The following is a 22,373-nucleotide window of genomic DNA, read 5'->3' on the forward strand; positions in this document are numbered from 1 at the left end:
GCTCAGACATGAGTCCCTTGCTCACTTTGCTACTGGATTCAAGCAAGCTTGGCTGAAGACGGCTGAAATGCCAGAAACCAGTCCTAGGAAGCTTGTTTCCGGTCCAGGGAAGACATGGCTTGGCAGTTCGGGCTGTACTGTTCCCATGAGGCACAGGGTCAGACTGATTTGCATATGGCCATGTCTGAACTGGGGTGGCAGAGTGGGCTAAAGAACGGTGATGGATTAAACCCAGATCAGTTGACTGGGGCTGAGTGCTTGCAAAGTTCAACACTCCGTCCATCATTTCCTTTGGTTTTGCTTTGTTCGCCATAAGTTGGCAGGGTATGCTTAGACGTGAGTCCCTTGCTCACTTTGCCACTGGATTCAAGCAAGCCTGGCTGAAGACGGGTGAAATGCCAGAAACCGGTCCTAGGAAGCTTGTTTCCAGTCCAGGGAAGACAAGGCTTGGCAGTTCGGGCTGGACTGTTCCCATGAGGCACAGGGTCAGACTGATTTGCATATGGCCATGTCTGAACTGGGGTGGCAGAGTGGGCTAAAGAACGGTGATGGATTAAACCCAGATCAGTTGACTGGGGGTGAGTGCTTGCAATGTTCAACACTCCGTCCATCATTTCCTTTGGTTTTGCTTTGTTCGCCATAAGTTGGCAGGGTATGCTCAGACGTGAGTCCCTTGCTCACTTTGCCACTGGATTCAAGCAAGCTTGGCCGAAGACGGCTGAAATGCCAGAAACCGGTCCTAGGAAGCTTGTTTCCGGTCCAGGGAAGACATGGCTTGGCAGTTCGGTCTGGACTGTTCCCATGAGGCACAGGGTCAGACTGATTTGCATATGGCCATGTCTGAACTGGGGTGGCAGAGTGGGCTAAAGAACGGTGATGGATTAAACCCAGATCAGTTGACTGGGGCTGAGTGCTTGCAAAGTTCAACACTCCGTCCATCATTTCCTTTGGTTTTGCTTTGTGCGCCATAAGTTGGCAGGGTATGCTCAGACGTGAGTCCCTTGCTCACTTTGCCACTGGATACAAGCAAGCCTGCCTGAAGATGGCTGAAATGCCAGAAACCGGTCCTAGGAAGCTTGTTTCCGGTCCAGGGAAGACATGGCTTGGCAGTTCGGGCTGGACTGTTCCCATGAGGCACAGGGTCAGACTGATTTGCATATGGCCATGTCTGAACTGGGGTGGCAGAGTGGGCTAAAGAACGGTGATGGATTAAACCCAGATCAGTTGACTGGGGGTGAGTGCTTGCAATGTTCAACACTCCGTCCATCATTTCCTTTGGTTTTGCTTTGGGATCACTTTAGGCACCTGAGGTAAGTGCCACAGGCAATGCAGTAGGCATGCCTGACTATTAAGGCAAGTAAGTGCCAAATAGGACAGAGTTCTGTGTTGTACCTAGTCCACCTGGTAGGTGGATGCCATGTACAGCCCCTCTGGCCAAGATCCATACTATTTAGAATTTGACAGCTCCTGTGATCCAGACTCAGGTCAGGGCATTCCTCAGACTGACAGGATATTATAGAAGGTTTGTTCAAAATTACGTGACCATTGTGGCTCCCAGAAAGGTGGATTGTACCCCAGAGTGTAATAGAGGCTTTTTACGTTTAGAAAGCTGCCATGTGTTCAGCACCAGTGCTGTCGGCCTCTGACTACACAAAGGAATTTGTGGTTCAGGCAGGTGCTTCAGAATAAGGGATTGGGGCAGTGTTGTCACAGCTAAATTAAGAGGGCTATGATCAGCCAGTTGCCTTTATTTTGCAGGTGACTTCTTCCCAGAGAGCAGAGGTGGAGTGCCATTGAGAGAGAGGCTTTTGCTGTGGTGTGGTCCCTGAAAAAGCTGAGACCATATTTGTTTGGGACTCACTTTCATTGGTTGTTTCTAGCACGTGCCTACCCCTCCTTGGGGCACCACTCTCCACCCCTCCACTTACACTGGCAATCCCTGGGGATGGCCCCTCAGGGGGCAGCTTCTTGGTGCAGACAGAATTTCCCTTTTTCTGCCCTGTCTGGTTAAAGTTAAAGCACTTACACACCTTTGAGGGAGTCTACTTTTTAGTCTTTTAGAAGCAAGTTAGGTTCAATAGGCTGCAGTTCCAGATTGTGCAACAGGCACAGTCTTCTGAGTGCAGGGCCTGGTTGATGCAAATCAAACTTCTCAGCAAGTATCCTTCTTCTTCCTCTTGTTTCAAGCAGCAGATCTGAGAGGCAATGCCCCTCTCAGATACTTATTCAGTGTTCTCTGGGGTCACACAAGAGGACACTCCTGTAAAATGAGATACGGGGCAACTACCCAGAGCATGACCAATTCGTCCGAAGTGTAGCACTATTGTCTCCCAGAGAGCACCATTTCTCCAAAATTCATCACGGCTGATCTTTCAGCACAGACACAAGTGCTGGCTAAGCCCTCCCTCGGGAAGGTTAATGTTCATACTGCCCCCCTTACATCTGCTCACTCCTCCCTTAATCTTGCCATCTGGCTGGGTACAAAGAGTAGGGGTGTAAATGAAACTGTCCGGTCCTGCCTGTCTACTCCTTCTATTGAAGATTATTGTTTAGGACCCCTTTCCCCTGCTCTGCCATTCCTATGTAGCAGAACCCTGCCCTCCCAGGAGGGCTTTCTAACTCCATGGACTACATATCTCCTCAACAAAGGAGCCTGGCTAATCCACTTAACTCTGATCAATCTGGACAGACCACTAGAAGGCTGATTTTTGGCTTATATAGAAGAAGGTCTAATAAATTCTTGTCTGTACATTTTAGGGTAAATTCAACAATAGCATATTGTTGGATGTATTAATACCATTCTAAGCAGTCATTGAATGACATTTTATGACCTCCTGAACATCAGTTATTCTTTAATAACTTCTTGCCATGTTACTCTATGTGGGTTGGGATTAGCAAAGGGAAAAATGACATCAGGGCTAATAAAACATCTGTTATAAGGATCCTGCCTATATTTACCGGACCCCACACCCCAGGGATACCTAGGGGAGACTTTAGGGGTTTTGAACATGTAAAAATATTGCAGATCCTCACTCAACAGTGCTCCTAGCACAAAAGTGGATTTTGGGAAGCACTTTACTATAATGTGGGTAGTGGTATGTGCAATTTCACTAAACCGAAGGCATATAAAAAAAACTCATTTTTATAAGGCTACTCCTTACAAATGCCTGACCCCCTATTTAATGTGTCTCAACTTTGTAGTTTATTACTTTTCTAGTGCCCCAAACAGCAAAGTCGAGTTTGGGCACAATTTGCATTTTAAAAGCAATACTGCAACACAGATCTGTTTTTAAACTGACCTCAGATTTGAGCAGCGCACACTTGCAAGTGCAGAAAGTGCTGCTGGCCTCTTAACTGCCCTGACTTATTATATACTCTCCACGTAAAGGTAGTTTCAATCCTCCTGTCTTATTATATACTAGGGTCTTACAGGGGATGTCATGCCAATCATAAGGGTACAATAACCCATAGTGTACCCTAGTGTATCTAAGTGTTTTCACTGTATTCTCAGTGTGTCTTCAGTATAGCACTGGCCCTGGGCCCGGTTAGGCAAAGCCCAGGGTCAGTCAGAGTCAGTTACCAACAGTACCAGTCAGCAAAAAAGCTGGGGGTGGCCAGGGCAGAGAACAACTTTGCAACAGTGGCATTGTCAAGTGGTGATACATGGTTCAGCCAGATTTCCATGAGGACAGGTTTGTCAGGGGCCTAGACATGCAGCAAGTTCCAGATCTCTGTGGTGTGTTTTATGAGTAAGCAGGTTTTCAGGAGCATACAGGCGAGTTTGGATTGTTCTGTAGGTGGTTGCAAGATTGTGTGAGAGTGTGGAGAGTTGGGTGCTGTCTGTGGGGTGAGTGTTGGGAGTGGGCTAGTGCATAATAATTTGCAGGGAGCTCAGGAGAATTCTGCCTCAGGGTTGTGTGGTGCGGCGAGGCAACAGTATGTGGAGGAGTAACCAGGGTTGAGGACGCAGAAGGTTGCATTGTGGTAGTGGAGGAAGGGCTAGGGTTCCTGCTGCTGTGCGCTGTGCAGGCATTGATAGGCAGAGATGGGTTGCCTTCGGCATGCCACTGGTATACCCGCTTAGTGTTCATGCTGTGCAAGTCATTAAGTAGGTCCTGGGATGGGAGAGGAGTGATGTCACTTATTGTGCAGATGGGTGATGGGAATTCAAGTGATGTCACTTCCTGTGCAGATGTGTGATGGACAATCCAGTGATGTTACTTCCTGTGTAGATGAATGTTTGACTACTCCATGCATCAAAGTCAATTATCTACAGCATTAAGGTAAAATAATTAAGAGTTACCCTGGACTACAAAATAACTGTCAATATCATGCCTGTATCAGTGCCGGTAAAGCTCACCCCTTAAACGCCAAGTACATCTTTTGAGTTTGAGTATATTGCCAACATAATTAACATAAAAAAACATAGCACAATATAGCATACCATGACAAAATGTCTGTGCCAATATATCATTCATTAGGTGCGAGCGTGAGGAAATGACAAACTAGTCCACAGTCTTTGGCATGATTAGAGATCTTTGCATTTCATGAAGAAGTGAGATATTTGTTGTCTTCGGCCAAGATGTAGTTTTGCTTTACCCACCTCATTGCATTCTCCAAAACTGGACGCCCCACCCAGCATGGATGGGACATCAGGCTGTAGAAAAGCCTATTTCCCAGCCGTCACTGGTTGGCACTATTAGTATTATTTTAGGATTTATATCGCGCAACGAATCATCCCCACAGGGATCTCTCGGCGCGTTTGGCTGCGCAGTGCTGAAGGCTATGACAAACTTGCGGATTTAGAACAGCCAGGTTTTTAACTGCTTCTTAAACTGCCCCAAGCTTGTGCAGGCGCGTAGCTCATCTGGCAGGCGGTTCCAATGAAGCGGGGCTAAATGTGAGAATGAGCGTCCTCCCATTTTGATTTTCCTGATTTTACAGGGACATAGTAGATTACGATTACTAGATCTCAATAAGCGGGCAGGTATATAGGGAACTATCTTCTTCCTTAGGTAGGCCGGGCCAATCCCCTACTGTGCTTTGAACACCATCAGAAGCTTAAACACTGCTCTCTTCCTCATGGTCGGGAGGGGGTACGTACTGGTTTGTTGAGGACCAGTCGAACCACCGTGTTCTGCACTACCTGTAGCCTAGATGCAAGGTCTTCCCTAATTCCTACTAGTAGTGCGTACCCATAGTCCAGTTTACTAACTAGTTGTGCCTGTACTAGGGTCTTTCTGGCCTCCAAAGGGATCCAAGGAAAAATCTTCCTCAGCATCCGCATGATGCCAAAACATGTGCCCGATACTGACGTCACCTGTTCCTTCATCGAAAGCTTATTATCAAACAGGATACCCAAGTTCCTTGCCTGAGTGGTTGGATTGGGTGCATCCCCAATTCCTCCGGCCACCAGTCCGACGACCATAAATCCGTCGCCTTTCCAAACAGAAGGATCTCCGTTTTGTTGGAATTAAGCTGCAGAAATTTCTCGCTCATCCAAGCGGCAATTTTCAACATGCAGGATTTAAACTTTACTCTGTACGTTCTCATTATCTCTATTTATTAGTTAGAAGTCCTGCCCTTGGACTTCTGGCAGGTAAAGGGTTCAGGACAACGAAAGGAATGCAGACACTGCTGAAAGCAATGGCAAGATGCTGCGGGGCAGGTCCGCTGAAGCCCTCTACAACAGTGGGAACGTTCCAACTGCAGTGCAAGGCCTCTTATATACTACGCTTTTAAACTTTACTGGAATTGAAAAGCCTTGATCAAGCACTTCATGCAGCAATAGATCCTCTTACTCTATGCTCTGATTCATCAAATATCAGTTTCCACCGTGACCACATTACCCTTGCATTCCAGTACATCATTTGTCTATCTTCAATTGGGTGTGAAACACTGCAGCTATACCGGTAGACTAAAGTTAGACCAGAGAACTCTAGAGATCACAGTCCAAGGAGCTGAACTCTTGATCTAGTCATTGTAAGCATTTGTACTCGGATCTACCAATTCCATCTCGAGTCAGAAAGTGACCTGTGAGGTTTCACTTTACAGAATAACACAGCAGTCCTTAAATATCTATTCCTGACCTCAACCAGTTTGATGTTGCTGCACCTTGGATAGCATGTGATGTTGCAAAATGATGCTATGTTCTTCTCTATAACATTTCACAGCCCCACCTCAAGAATTCACATTTGTTAAGTCCTTCCTTACGGAAGAGGTGGCCCTGCATTTCATTTAAATGTCCTTGTTTGACCACTCTTATGGAAACTGAGATGGATGTGGGTCTGTTGGAAATCTACTGCTGGGTGCCAATCCTCTTTATATGTAGAGAACCCTCTGAAGAGAATCGCTATATCCAAGCTTTGACCTTCTCATGGCTACAAATGTCCTAAATGTTGCATAGTCTGCATTTCCAAACAGGGAATAGGACTGAAATAAAGCTGAAATAATGTGATTATGCAGACTGTTTAACAGCAGGCCACCCTGTTGACCAAAAGAAGACCCCTGAGAGTAACATTTGAGGTATCACTTTGAGTACCCACTTAGGCTAGTAATGTCTCCCTCAACAAGTATGCAAGGGCAGGGTCTGATGTCTTCTGAAGGTATTATCAGAACCCTGATATGAACTTGCCAAAGCACTGTGTGCAGAATTTGTATTAGGCTTACCACTGATATACTGTGAACTTGTTCACATTAAAAGAGACAAAGGTAAAAAAGTAAACATACATTACACTTTCAAATAACGTCCACTTGTTTTTAAGTCCCCCAAAAAGGTGCAGAGCAGGAGGAGACAGACTAAAACAACTACTGCCTATAAACTCGAGGAGCGGGAGGTTCAAGGGTAAATGGGCGAGATTATGATAAACATAAAAGTGGAAGCAAAGAGAGGTGCACATGCGAGAGGGGGTAGGAAGGAAAAGGAAGGAAGTTGTGTGCGAAGAGCGCTAGGTCTTGGTACAGAAGAGACTAACGGATATTCTGGGAAGGATAAAAAGGAGCCTTGGCAGGCAAGACCAGCCGGCAGCCGCAAAGTGCAAGGGAACAACCTGCCACCTGCGTGGGCATGAGGGATAGGGATGAGAGTATGATTCTTATAGACATGTACACTGGCAGGATATGGGCATCTGGTAACCGGAAATAGAAAATAAGGGTGTCCCTAAGGAAATTGACAGGTAGACCACTCTCACAGCAGTCAACTCGACCCATGTCATGAGGGTTTATATTCAGCCAATAGCACTAACTATGCAAGAACATGTATTCTTACTGTCCTCAACAATGATATTAGCCTACAAGTCCCAGCATGCCTATCACTCTTCCCCATGAAGCTGGGAGTGATGTAAAGCCGACATCATGACAGCTATACACTCCCAGCTTCCCTTTAACATGCGACAAGATTGGCAAAGATGCAGTTCACGTACGAGAATCAGTATCCACAAGATGAGCTTTAAATTGGTCTGGGTTTACAACCATTACATCTGACCAGAACCCTTTGTAAGCTCAATAACTGTGGCTGATCTCTAAATAACAAGAGCCACACCTTGACTCTATCTTTCTGTCCTGCAGGTCCCTGCTCAACAGACTCCCTAGGGAAGAACTTCGTCACCATGTTCATGCAGAATTACCTACCCCAATTGGATACGCCAAATATGCAAGTGCTGATCACAGCCTACTCCGATTTAACATCGGTCACTGTGACCGTCCAGAAGACGAGCTTTGTTAAAGTGCTTACGGTGAGCGAGGGGGAGACAGTGCCTCTGCAGATACCAAGCACTGCTCAATTCCTCGGGACGGGCAAATTCGACAATACAGTCACCATCCAGGCGGACAAGGACATCACTGTCCTCGCATTGAACCATAAGAAGTTGAGCACTGCCACCACCATAGTGTACCCAACGCATGACTGGGGCACAGAGTACTACCTTGTGACACCACTAGATGGACCGTCAGACAGCTTCAAGGAGTTCGCAGTGATCAACAATGAAGAAGCCAACAATGTTGAAGTCACCTTCACAGGCCAAGTCACCTTCCAGGGCAGGACATACCCATCAAAAACAACTCTCTCTGTCATGCTTGAGTCTCTGCAGGCCATCCAGTTCCAAAGCAAGGAAGACTTGTCCGGCACCAGGATTGTGTCCTCCAACCCCCTGGCTGTGATGACCGGCCACACGTGCACATGGAAAAACACCAAGTGCAATCATGTCTATCAGCAGCTGCTGCCCACCACCAGCTGGGGGGACACATTCATCGTGCCTGCAATTCCCCCACAGACCAGATCTGATTTTGTATTCATCGCAGCCTCTGAAACCACACGCCTGGACTACCAAGCAGGATCCAGCAAAGAGACCAAGAGCTTGGGAGCGGGAGAAGTGGTGAAGCTTGAAGTTAAGCAGGCGAACCCTCTCTATATCAAGGCCACTGCAGGTATCCAGGTCATTTTCTACTTCACGGGCTCGACTGCCAGAGACGGCACCCTATACGATCCCTTCATTAGCAATATACCAGATGTTGACAGCTACTGCACGTCCTACAACACGTATGGATTAAAAGACTTTGATAACAGTGTCATCTTGGTGGCCATGACATCAGCAACAGCTAGTATGACTTTCAACAAAGCATCAATACCTGGACTGAAATGGAGTCCAATTGAGGGCACAGACTTCTCTTGGAGCAACTTAAGCTTGGGGAAAGATTTCAGCACTAACACGGTAGAATGTAGCTCTCCATTCTAGCTTCTGAGTTTCGGAGTATCTACCATAGATGGGTATGGATCACCGGGAACCTGCGTAGCCCGTGAGTATGTCACATGACATTGGTCTATTCCAGGGAGTGCATCAGAGTATATACTGTACTGTCTGACCTATTAGGGACATCTGAAAGTATATCAGATGGTCTGAGCCTGTAAGAACATATAGGTGGATCGGAAACTGTCAGAGACTGTAAATATATGAGTGCCTCTAAAACTACGAGATACATTGAGTATATGTGAGTGCCTCTTGCGCTTGAGAAAGAGTGAGTATTTCTGAGTGTATCTTACACTACGAGATGCAGTGAGTATACAGGAGTGCCTCTTATACTACAAGATACAGTGAGTATTGTTGAGTACCTCTTGCACTTGAGAAACACTGAGTATATCTGAGTGCATCTTACACTACGAGATGCCATGAGTATATCTTAGTGCCTCTTACACTGTGAGATACCGTGAGTTTATATGAATGCCTCTTACATTATAAGATACAGTGATTATAAGTGAATACCTCTTGAACTTGAGATACAGTGAGTATACGTGTGCGCCTCTTGCACTTGAGATACAGTGGGTATACATGAGTGCCTCTTACACTACGAGATGCAGGGAGTATACCTAAGTGCCTCTTGCACTTGACATACACTGAGTATCTCTAAGTGAATCTTACACTACGAGATAGTGAGTATAGCTCAGTGCCTCTTACACTACGATATGCATTTAGTATATCTGAGTGCATCTTACTATAAGAGATACAGTGAGTATTTCTGAGTGCTTCCTGAACTTGAGATACAGTGAGTATTTCTGAGTGTATCTTACACTACAGATGCAGTGAGTATACATGAGTGCTTCTTACAGTGCGGGTTGCAGTGAGTATATCTGAGTGTCTTTTACACTACAAGATGCAATAAGGATGTGTGAGTGCCTCTTACACTATGGGATGCAGTGAGTATATGCGAGTGCTTCTTACACTACGGGATGCAGTAAGCATATCTGAGTGTCTTTTACACTACCGGATACATTGAGTAAATGTGAGTACCTCGCATTTGAGATACAGTGATTATGTCTGAGTGCATCTTACACTTGAGATGCAGTGAGTATACATGAGTGCCTCATACATAAGATACAGTGAGTATACGTGAGTGCCTCTTGCACTTGAGATACAGTGAGTATATCTGAGTGACTCTTACACTATGAGATGCAGTGAGTATGGGTGGGTGCCTCTTGCACTTGAGATACACAGAGTATACCTGAGTAAATCCTACACTAAGAGATACAGAGAGTATATATGAGTGCCTCTTCCAGCTGAGATACAGTGAGTATATCTGAGTGCATCTTACACTATGAGATACAGTGATTATATGTGAATGTCTCTTGAACTTGAGATACAGTGAGTATACATGAGTGCTTCTTGCAATTGTGATACAGTGGGTATACACGAGTGCCTCTTACACTATGAGATGCAGTGAGTATATCTGAGTCGCTCCTTCACTACGAGATGCAGTAAGTATATAAGAGTGCCTCTTGCAAGGAGTATTCCTGAATGAATCTTACACTACAAGATACAGTGAGTATATCTGAGTAGATCTTACACTACAAGATACAGTGAGTATATCTTAGTGCCTCTTCCACTTAAGAAAGAGTGAGTATTTCTGAGTGTATCTTACACTACGAGATGCAGTGAGTATACAGGAGTGCCTCTTACACTACAAGATACAGTGATTATAGGTGAGTAACTCTTGCACTTGAGAAACACTGAGTATATCTGAGTGCATCTTACACTACGAGATGCCATGAGTATATCTTATTGACTCTTAAACTATGAGAAACCATGAGTAAATATGAATGCCTCTTACACTATAAGATACAGTGATTATAAGTGAATACCTCTTGAACTTGAGATACAGTGAGTATATGTGAGTGCCTCTTGCACTTGAGATACAGTGGGTATACATGTGTGCCTCTTACACTACGAGATGCAGGGAGTATACATAAGTGCCTCTTGCACTTGAGATACACTGAGTATCTCTAAGTGAATCTTACACTACGAGATAGTGAGTATAGCTCAGTGCCTCTTACACTATGAGATACAGTTAGTAAATCTGAGTGCATCTTACACTATGAGATACAGTGACTATAACTGAGTGCCTCTTACACTACGATATGCAGTTAGTATATCTGAGTGCATCTTACACTAAAAGATACAGTGAGTATATCTGAGTGCCTCCTGAACTTGAGATAAAGTGAGTATATGTGAGTGTATCTTACACTACAGATGCAGTGAGTATACATGAGTGCTGTAGGAGAGTAGTATCTGCTTCACATGTTTACCCCCACCTTATGCTGGTGTTTCACTGTTTTTTTACTTTAGTCTGGCTGGGACCCTGCTATTCAGGGCCCCAGCCTAGCTGCGTCCTCTCTAAATTGATTGCATGTACTTTAGGTACACTCCAGATGGGATTCTGGGGTACCCTTGTGAGTCCCTAGTATATGGTATACTATGTACCCAGGGCATAGGTACCCCAGAGGCCTACCAGGGGCTGAAGCATGTATTGTGCCATGCAAAATGACACCACATGTCTGCTACTGCAGTCTGGATAAGGTGGTGCATGCACCCCTTACAGAGGTATAGGTTCACTATTCCTCACCTATCACTGCACATAGTAACCTATCAGTCACCCGTATGGCAGGCCTTATCAATCCTGAAGGTAGGATGCTTGGTTATATGTGAGAGGGTGCCCAAGCATGAGCTGAGCCCCTCTGCAGCCTTCGGAATCTCTTCTCCGGGGTTGTCAGTGGTGCAGCCTGACCATATACCCTTAAGTGCATTATATCTAAAACGGGTAATGCTAACTTTGGACTGACTGCACGGAAACATGTCGTGTTTGGTGTCAAACACCTTGAAATCATACCCCCAAATCAGTTCTTAATGTGAAGATATGATCCCACCCTTCTAGAGGGAGAGACATGGCAGTACTGGTATACCCGGTAGAAATATAATAGAGCCCTGGCATCACAAAGTAGATGCTGCAGCCACAGACACGGGTCTGGCCTCCTGCTGCTGACCGAAACTCCGGCAGGGGAGGCCTGGACAATAGGTTTCCTGTCACAGGGAGGTGTAACCACCTCCCAGATAGACTTATGTGTATTGGGGCTGGTCAGAGCACTCTCTGAGTGCTTTGAAGTCCTGCACTGAGGGCACATTTGGTGTCCCTGTGCATAGTCCAGCTCAAACCGGTTCAGCGGCTTCCAGCCCCTGCTCTGGCGTGAAACTGGACCAAGGAAATGGGTGTAGCCACCCATCTTTCCAAACCCTCCCATAGGTGGGTCCCCAGAGCTAGTCCAACCCCTTCCTTAGGTATAAGTAAGGAGCCTCTGTAACCAAAATTTTAGTTATCCCTGGACGAAACTCTGAAGCTGAATCCTGGAACTTCGACGCTCTACTAAAGACTAGAGGACTGAAGAAATCTCCCTTGGGGTCAAGGAGTGACTAACCTGCTTGGCAGGCACCAACGAAGCATTTTGCCGGTCTGCATCTCCAAAGCTCCCGCTGGACTCTGAAGTATTTGCAGCCCAGGAAGAGGATTTCCAGATATCTCAGAAGTCGACCCAAATCCCCAGCAAAGCTGAGACCCGCAGCCCTCGTGAGTAGCGCAGAACCGGAACTCCTGGTCACCATGCACTCTTGCAAGTGCATTGACTTCTCGACGTCTCTTGAAGTCGTGCTTGGGCTCACTTGTAGCCCCCACCTTGAGCACAGAATCCACCAAAGATTGTTGGCCTAGTCAGCCCGAGTGACCCGTGGGCTGCCATTTTGTGTTTCGTCTTGAGGTCCCTTCGCGATCCCTGGTCCGTCGACTGGTGGGTCCCTGAGGGGGTAACTTTGATTTTCCTTGGGATTCCTGGTTGCTCCAGACGTGCCCCAACTCCCTACCAAGTGGTGAGTCCCTCAGACTTTCCTGGTCTGCACCGAAGCATCTTTCTCCTTTCTGCGTGGGTTGCTGTTGCCAAGGCTGGTTGTGTCCAATCCGGGTACCGATGCTGCAGCACTTGACATCCTTCTTGGGACAGCTCGAACCCAGCTCCTTGTTGTCCTCGACGCCTCCTGGTCCTTGTGGCTGAAGAGTCAAGCTTCACCTCCTTCACCTGAAATCACCCGACATCGGCGGGCATCTACCTATCGCCTTCCTGGTCACTGGCTAGTGACCCAGACTCTGTCCCCTCTGCTTTCAGGTTCTTCTCAACTTTGATCCAGGCTTGGATCTCTTCGGACACTTCGCATCCTCCCGGCAGCAGCACTTCTTTGCCAGCTCTCATTGAAAACGACGACGCGACCTGACACCATTTGACACCTATACACCCGGCTTCCCTGGGTGAGGTAACATGAGTACTCCGGTGCTCCCGTGGGTGCTGACCCTAGAACTTCCTAAGTCCCAAAGGGTATGGTCCTGACTCATTTCTAAGTGTCCCTAATCTTTAAAATTCTAACCGCGTCTTTCCCCATAAAAGCTAACGGGAGCTCGCGGCTGTGTTCTCACACTGCACACGGCCCCCGTGTGTCCCCTGTGTCACTACCTTGGGTGGTTCCTTGTGGTCCCAGCGATTCTACAGGTTCTGGGCCCTGTGTTTAGTTAAGTTGTTGTTCTTATACCACTATTTTAGTATATGGTTTGGCTCGCCCCTAGGGCCTGACGTGTATTTGTGCTTATTACTGTTATATTTGAAGTGTAACTCATGTGTTTTGACATCTAGCCTCATAAAGAGACTAGGAGGATGTGTTTAGAAATAAATACATATATTTTATATATATACCTGGTGTGGTTGTCTTTCATTTAGCCATTCAAGAGATTATAGACTGGTAAAACAAGCTGCTTTACATTCCTTCAAGACTTAGCCTGAAGGCTTCTCTCCATAGCTACCACTAGGATAGCTTTCAATAAAGGTTGTCTTTAACCTATAACAAATAAGGGGTTGTTTGGACTGGTACAGGATGCCCACTATAACTAGTGGACAGCATATACCAAGCCAACTTCTCACATTGATGTGCAGCGTGTGGGATTCCAGCTTGCTATTGTTTTACCAGATAATCTCAATTGAGTGACTAACTGAAAACCACTAAAGGTACCCTAGGTACATATAATACAAGCTTTAGTATACAGTAAGTTCTACTGAACTTAGAGTTGTGTGTTAAGGGCTAGCACACCCTTTCTACAACTCAAGAGAGTTTAGTAGGCCACACTAGAGTAGGTAGTGCAATACACCACACCTCACTAGTAATGTCTTCAAGGCCAGAACCAGTGGGTCCCTGCCAGAAGCCAATGGGCTTCTAGTTTCCAAGTATAATAACCTTCCATTCATGGAACTGAGAGCATTATGCACAGCTAGGAAACTGAGGACAGGCAAAAGTCCAACCACCCAGCATCTCATAGAGGTACTCAGGCTAGATGATTTCAGAAGACCTATAGGGTCTTAAGGGGCAGGCAGAGTGGGTGGGACAGCACATGAGGAAGGGCCTGGGGGTGAAATTCCCCATGACCTGACCTCTAATTCTGACCAGGAAGATGACAATGATCTTGACTTGGAAAATCCAGCTCCCCTGGAAGATGAGGGGGAGGGCCACACTGGCCCCCTCTTTGTCCCTCCTGGAAGAGTTGGTGGTGGGCCTAGAAGGTCTAGATCTCCCTCAGTGGAATCTAACCATTCTGGTTCGTCTATAGGGACCTCTATTTCCTCTCATAGGAGGGAAACCTCTCAGGAGAGGAGGAAGAGACTGCTCAAGCATGAGGAAGCCATCATGACATCAGAAGGAAGCAGGTAGCCCTAGATAAGGAGACCCTAGAGCTCTACAGAGCTAGAACAAAGTTGGGACTAGAGTCCTGTGGTGGCAGCAACATCCCTAGAGATAGGTCTCATGAACATAGAAACCTGAATAAGATTGTCCCTCCCTACCAGAGTGGGGATGACATCCACAAATGGATAACTGCACTGGAAAGGGCCTGTAAAGTTCAAAGGGTCCCCCAGGAGCAGTGGGCAGCAATCTTTAACTCTCCTTTGCAGACAAAGATAGAGATACGCTCCTCACTGTTAGAGAGAAGGAGGCAGATGATTATAACAGCCTGAAGAGTGCCTTGATTGAAGGGTTTGGCCTAACCACTGAGCAATACAGGTTAAAGTTCAGGGATACCCAAAAGGCACAGAATCAAGACTGGGTAGACTTTGTAGATTGTGCTACCAAAGCTTTGGAGGGTTGGTTACTTGGCAGCAAAGTACATGACTTCCAAGGATTGTACAATTTGATTATGAGGGAGCAGATTCTTAATAACTGTCAGAATCAGCTGTTGCACCAGTACCTGGTGGACTCAGATCCCTCCTCTCCCCAAGAATTGGGACAGAAGGCAGACAAGTGGGTCAGAACCGGGGTGAGGCAGAAGGTACAGAACCAAGGTGGTGAACCCAAGAAGCAAGATCCTAAAAACTGTGACAAGGGTGGGGAGAAGGGTAAAGACCAGAAGTCTTCACAAGGCCCCCAAAAATCTTCTTCAGGTGAGGATTCACAGTCTACAAGGAAAAGGCCAAAAGAAACCATGGTGCAAAATCTGTAAGCAGAAAACTCACTGGACAAGTGACTGTGCCAAGTTCAACAAAATTAACTCCAGCAACCATTGCCCCGAAGGCAACTGTTCCCCCTAGTACAGCTACAATTGGTGGTGGTAATGTTCAGAATAAACGTGTAGTTGGGTTGACCATGGGTTCTGAGATGGACTGTGGTGTATTCAGAGTTCTAACTCAGGCTGTTCTAGTCTGTGATAGAGGCATGGATATGTTCTCTTTTGTGAGTCCCAGAAACTTGAGCAAATACAGACAACAGCCTTTAATAAGTGGAAAAGAGGCTTTGGCATTCAGGGACACAGGAGAAAGTGTCAACAATGGTGACAAACGATCTTGTGGATCCTGGGCAGATTATACTTGGTGAAATGTACCAAGTGACCAATGCTAGCATTGTCAGAACAGACCATTCTCTGGCAGTTAAGAAGGTTGTGGTAAGTGCAGACCTACCAGTACAATGCTTGCTTGGCAATGATATAGAAACTTCAGCTTGGGCTGAAGTGGAGCTCAGGACACATGCAGAAATGTTAGGGATCCCTGCTCATGCCTTGGCTATGACTAGGCCACAGGCCAAAATGTCTAAAGCTGAACAGGCCCTGGATTCTGGAAGAATGGACCAGGTGCCTCCCAAGAGGAGGAGCAGTAGGGTTAAGGTAGTGCCTTCCCACCTGACTCAAAATACAGATCAGACTCCTGAGGGAGATGATCTTGAACCTGAAGAAGGAATTGTCCCAGATGAGCTTTAACCTGACCTTGTTGAGTTCTTGGGGACAGGGGGCCCTTCCAGGTCGGAGCTGAGCCAGGAGCAGGAAACCTGCCCCTCTCTTGAACCCCTCAGAAAGCAAGCTGCTGATGAGGCGGCTGGGAATGCTAGTGGCACCCATAAAATGTATTGGGGTGATGGACTCCTTTACTCAGAGAGTAGAGACCCCAAGCCTGGTGCATCCAGGAGGTTGGTTATACCTCTGAAGTTTAGGGGCTTCCTATTGACACTAGCCCATGATATTCCCCTAGCAGGACACCTGGGCCAGAACAAGACTTGGGACAGAATTGTCCCTCACTTTCACTGGCCCCACATGTCTGAAGACACTAAGGAGTTTTGTCGCTCCTGTGTGACCAGCCAAGCCAGTGGCAAGCCAGGTGGAACCACAAAGGCCCCCCTGATACCACTACCTGTGGTCGGGATTCCCTGAGATGGTAGGGATTGACATTGTTGGTCCCATGGATCCTCAAACTGCATCAGGGCACAGAGAACTATCCTGGTGGTGGTGGACCATGCCACTAGGTACTCAGAGGCAATCCCACTTAGGACCACTACAGCACCTGTGATGGCCAGAGCTCTCTTGGGTGTATTCTCAAGAGTAGGCTTTCCTAAGGAGGTAGTATCTGACAGAGATGCAAACTTTATGTCAAGTTACTTAACTGCTCTGTGGAGGAAGTGTGGAGTGAATTACAAATTCACCACACCCTATCACCCACAATGCAATGGTTTAGTTGAAAGATTCAACAAAACCTTAAAGGGCATGATCAAAGGTCTCCCAGAAAAGTTTAGGCGCAGATGGGACATCCTTTTGCCCTTCCTTTTGTTTGCCTACAGGGAGCTGCCACAAAAGGGGGTTGGTTACAGCCCTTTTGAACTTTTGTTTGACCATCCTGTTAGGGGTCCTTTGTGTCTGGTGAAGGAGGGATGGGAGTTATCGCTCAAACCCCCTTAACAGGACATAGTGGGCTATGTACTTGGTCTCCACTCCAGGATGGCTGAGTATATGAAAAAGGCAAACAAAAACCTTGAGGCTAGCCAGGAATTAAAAAAGGCCTGGTATGACCAAAAGGCTGTGCTGACTGTTTACCAGCCAGGGCAGAAAGTGTGGATGTTGGAGCCTGTGGCCCCAGCAGCCCTCCAGGACAAATGGAGTGTCCCCCATACAATTGTTGATCAGAAACGGGAGGTCACCTACTTGGTAGACCTTGGAACCCCTAGGAGTCCCCACAGGGTACTTCCTCAACAGACTTAAACCATATGTTGACAGGGCAGACATGGGCTTGCTCATGGCTACTGATAAAGGACAGGAGGAAGAGAGTGACCCACTCCCTGACCTGCTTTCTCAGAACCCTGATGATAGGTTAGTTGATGGTGTAGCCTTGGCAGGCAGCCTCACTGTCCAGCAGCAAACTGACTGCAGAAAGCTTCTCAGTCAGTACAGACATATGTTTTCTCTGACTCCAAGTCAGACTACCTGGTGCACTCATGAAGTGGACACTGGGGACAGTCTGTCTGAGAAGAATAAGATCTACAGGCAACCTGGCCATGTCAGGGGCTGTATGAGGACAGAAGTTCAAAATATGTTGGATTTGGGAGTTATTGAACCATCAGATAGCCCTTGGGCTAGTCCAGTAGTCCTGGTAACTAGACCTCACACCAAAGATGGAAAGAGAGAGATGAGGTTTTGTGTGGATTACAGGGGTCTCAATGCAGTCACTATGACTGATGCCCATCCCATCCCCAGGGCAGATGAGCTGATAGATACTTTGGCCTCAGCCAATTTTTAAAGCACATTTTACCTGACAGCTGGCTACTGGCAGATCAGACTAGCTGATGATGCAAAGCCAAAGACAGCATTCTCTACCCCTAGTGGGCACTATCAATTTGTGTTAATGCCCTTTGGTTTGAAGAATGCACCTGCCACTTTCCAAAGGTAGGTGAATCAAGTCCATACAGGCCTGGAAGACTATAGTGCAGCATATCTAGATGATATTGCTGTCTTTAGCTCCACTTGGGAGGATCACCTGGTCCACCTGAGGAATGTTTCGGAGGCCCTGCAAAAAGCAGGCCTAACTATCAAGGCTACTAAGTGCCAGATAGGGAAGAGTCAGATTGTGTACCTGGGCCACTTTGTAGATGGAGGCCAGGTTCAACCATTGCAGAGCAAAATCCAGACCATAATGGACTGGGTTGCTTCCACTACCCAGACTCAGGTGAGAGCCTTCTTAGGCCTGACTGGGTACTACAGAAGATTTGTCAAGGGGTATGGATCAATAGTGACACCCCTGAATGACTTAACCTCTAAGAAAATGCCCAAAAAGGTTCAGTGGACAGTTAGCTGTCAAAAGACAATTGATGACCTGAAGCAGGCCATGTGCACTGCTCCCATTCTGCAAAGTCCTGACTACTCCAAAAAGTTCATTGTCCAAACAGATGCATCTGAGTTGGGGGTAGGGGCTGTACTGTCACAGTTGAATGATGAAGGTCAGGATCAACCAGTAGCTGTCATAAGCAGAAGGTTGATCCCCAGAGAGAAACGTTGGTCAGCCATTGAGAGGGAGGCCTTTGCTGTGGTTTGGGCTCTGAAGAGGTTGAGGCTATACTTGTTTGGTACTCACTTCATTGTTCAGACAGACCATAAGCCCCTCTTATGGGTAAAACAGATGAAGGGTGAAAACCCCAAGCTTCTCAGGTGGTCCATTTCCCTACAGGGGATGGACTATACAGTGGAACATAGACCTGGGAGTGACTCTCCGTTTATTTTCACTTAGAACATGAAGACTCAACTGGTCAAGGTTAGTTTAATGTTTCCAATCATATTCTACATTTCAACACCGCAGAATACTTTCCTCCTTCACGTTCTGCCTTCGTCTCTACACTCTTCTTCCCGTCCTATCGTGTCTTCCTCTTCGCATCTCAGATCCTATTTTTCAGCCCAGCTCCCCGGTCCTCGTCACCTTGTGCTTCTCACAAGTGCTTCTTACAGTATGGGATGCAGTGAGTATATCTGAGTGTCTTTTACACTGCAAAATGCAGTAAGTATGTGTTAGTCCCTCTTACACTATGGGATGCAGTGAGTATATGCGAGTGTCTTTTACCCTACCAGATACATTGAGTAAATGTGGGTATCTCATGATTGAGATACAGTGAGTATGTCTGAGTGCATCTTACACTTGAGATGCAGTGAGTATACATGAGTGCCTCTTACACAACATACAGTGAGTATTCGTGAATGCCTCTTGCACTTGAGATACAGTGAGTAGATCTGAGTGAACCTTACACTATGAGATGCAGTGAGTATGGGCGAGTGCCTCTTGCACTTGAGATACACTGAGTTTATCTGAGTAAACCTTACACTAAGACATACATAGAGTATATATGACTGCCTCTTCCACCTGAGATTAGGGGTGGGCGGAATTTGCGGAAGCCACTTTCGCAAATTATCGCGAAAATGTTAAAAATCTCCGCAAACAAGCAGAAATATCGCGAAGATGCGGAAGTTTTTTTCCCGTTCGCGATATTTTCTGCATGGTTGCGGGTCGCTAACTTACCCCTGCGGTTGTTCGCGGGCGCGGCCATCTTGTTTTCAGTTGTCTCGCGGTGCATGATCGCGAGAAGAAAGACGTGATCGCGCGACGCATGACGTCACCGCGGACGCGAACTGTCGCGAGACAGCGCAAATGGCTAAAACAATACAACATCTCATGGAGAACGCGACCGGATCGGGAAAACTTGTCGGCGAACGCGGGGATTCAGGTAAGGCGATCGCGCGTGCGCGAGAATGTATTATTTTACAGCGCGAGCAAGAACCAAATTAACGCAAAGCTGCGGAATGCGGAAATTTTGACATTTCCGCGCTCTCTGCGGAACGCGGAAATGCCAAATTATCGCAAATTCCGCGAACGGAACGGAAATTTTGCCCAGGCCTACCTGAGATACAGTGAGTATATCTGAGTGCAGCTTACACTATGAGATACAGTGATTAAACATGAATGCCTCTTGAACTTGAGATACAGTGGGTATACATGAGTGCCTCTTAAACTATGAGATGCAGTGAGTATATCTGAGTGCCTCTAACACTACAACTTGCAGTGAGTATATCTGAGTGGCTCCTACACTACGAGATACAGTAAGTATATAAGAGTGCCTCTTGAAGTACGAATTGCAAGGAGTATACCTGAGTAAATCTTACACTACAAGATACAGTGAGTATCTGAGTGCATCTTACACTACGAGATGCAGTGAGTATAACTGAGTGCATCCTACACTATGAGATACAGTGATTATACGTGAATGCCTCTTGATCTTGAGATACAGAGAGTATACATGAGTGCCTCTTGCAATTGTGATACAGTGGGAATACATGAGTGCCTCTTACACTATGAGATGCAGTGAGTATATCTGAGTGCCTCTTACACTACGACATGCAGTGAGTATATCTGAGTGGCTCCTTCACTACGAGATGCAGTAAGTATATAAGAGTGCCTCTTGAACAACAAATTGCAAGGAGTATACCTGAATGAATCTTACACTACGAGATACAGTGAGTATATCTTAGTGCCTCTTCCACTTGAGATACAGTGAGTATATCTGAGTGAATCTTACACTACGAGATGCAGTGAGTATATTTGAGTGCCTCTTACACTATTAGATACAGAGATTATACGTGAATGCCTCTTGCACTTGTGATCCACTGAGTATATCTGAGTAAATCTTACACTACGAGATACAGTGAGTATATCTTAGTGCCTCTTCCATTTGAAATACAGCGGGTTCATGAGTGCCTTTTACACTAAGAGATGAAGTGAGTATGTCTTAGTCCCTCTTACACTATGAGATACAGTGAGCATATCTGAGTGCATCTTACACTACAATATGCACTGAGTGTATCTGAGTGCCTCATACACTACGAGATGAAGTGAGTATATCGGAGTGCCTCTTACACTATGATCTACAGTGAGTATGTCTGAATGCATCTTGCACTACTAGATATAGAGAGTATGTCTAAGTGGCTCCTACACTACGATATGCAGTGAGTATATCTGAGTGCCTCTTACACTACGCGATATATAGTGATTATATCTGAGTGCCTCTTACACTATACAATATAGTGAGTATATCTGAGTGCCTCTTACACTATGTGATATAGTGAGTATATCTGAGTGCCTCTTACACTACGATATGCAGTGAGTATATCTAAGTGCATCCTACACTACCAGATACAGTGAGCATATCTAATTGATTCTTGAACTTGAGATACAGTGAGTATATCTGGGTGTCTCTTACACTACAAGATACAGTGAGTATATCTGAGTGCCTCTTGAACTTGAGATACAGTGAGTATTTCTGAGTGTATCTTACACTACGTGATGCAGTGAGTATATGTGAGTGCTTCTTACATTACGGGATGCTGGGAGTGTATCTGAGTGTCTTTCACACTACTAGATGCAGTGAGTATATCCAGGGCACAAGTATGGAGCACACACAGATACACTGCATCCACTCACTCTTTTCACAGGGTGGACGCCGTCCCCCCTACCAAGAAGTTGGGCCCCACAGAAATATGCTGAACTTGTCCCGGTGTAAAACACCGGGACAAGTTCAGCAGCGCCTGCACGTTGTCTCCTTTCAATTCCCAGCAGCAACGTGCAGGTAGAGAGGGAGCTTTTTTCACCTCCAGCTGGGCCGAACTTAGGGGGCCACCAGGCCTCCTTTTGTTTGAATATCCTGACTGGAGGCAGCCTGGCACCTCACACTTAAATGTAAATGCCACGGGGGGAGAAACAAAGGCACACAGCTTGTTATCCCTTCACCGGTACTTAAGAGAGGCAGCTTTTGCCTTTGTTCACTCCCTGTATATAAGAGATTCATTTAATGTAAGAATGTCAGATGTGTTGGTCTGGCCCAATATTTACACAAATAATTTCAATAACACTATTTATTTTCTTTTATAGTGTCACCCAACACAATGCAGGGTGTCAGAGCTCTTTACATAACATACACATTATACATCGACAATAAATCACGTACATGTGTAAATCAATGTACAAGATGAGTTACATGAGACAGGGTTACAAGGTGTAGGTGTCACATGTCCTTCATAGCTCACTGTGCTATATTACAAGGATTACAATTTATGAACTGCAGGAAACAAAAGGATCTGTGTGTTGAAAGCAGTAACCCACTTTACTATCGACATAAAATACAAATCTGTCACCTGCATGTTACGTGATGTCCTTTGCAGGAGACACATTGACCTTA

At 46.2% G+C, this 22,373-nt stretch overlaps 1 pseudogene across 1 annotated transcript in view; it reads left to right on the forward strand.

The window, feature by feature from the left end:
• Positions 1 to 22,373, forward strand: part of LOC146809165 (IgGFc-binding protein-like) — a 234,856-nt pseudogene that overhangs the window by 67,493 nt on the left and 144,990 nt on the right. Inside the window, exon 3 of the transcript XR_014966070.1 lies at positions 7,567 to 8,793. The product of XR_014966070.1 is annotated as an IgGFc-binding protein-like (transcript). The remainder of the gene's footprint in view (positions 1 to 7,566; positions 8,794 to 22,373) is intronic.

Source organism: Triturus cristatus, chromosome 7 (assembly GCF_964204655.1).
Source record: "Triturus cristatus chromosome 7, aTriCri1.1, whole genome shotgun sequence".
Lineage (NCBI taxonomy): Eukaryota > Metazoa > Chordata > Amphibia > Caudata > Salamandridae > Triturus > Triturus cristatus.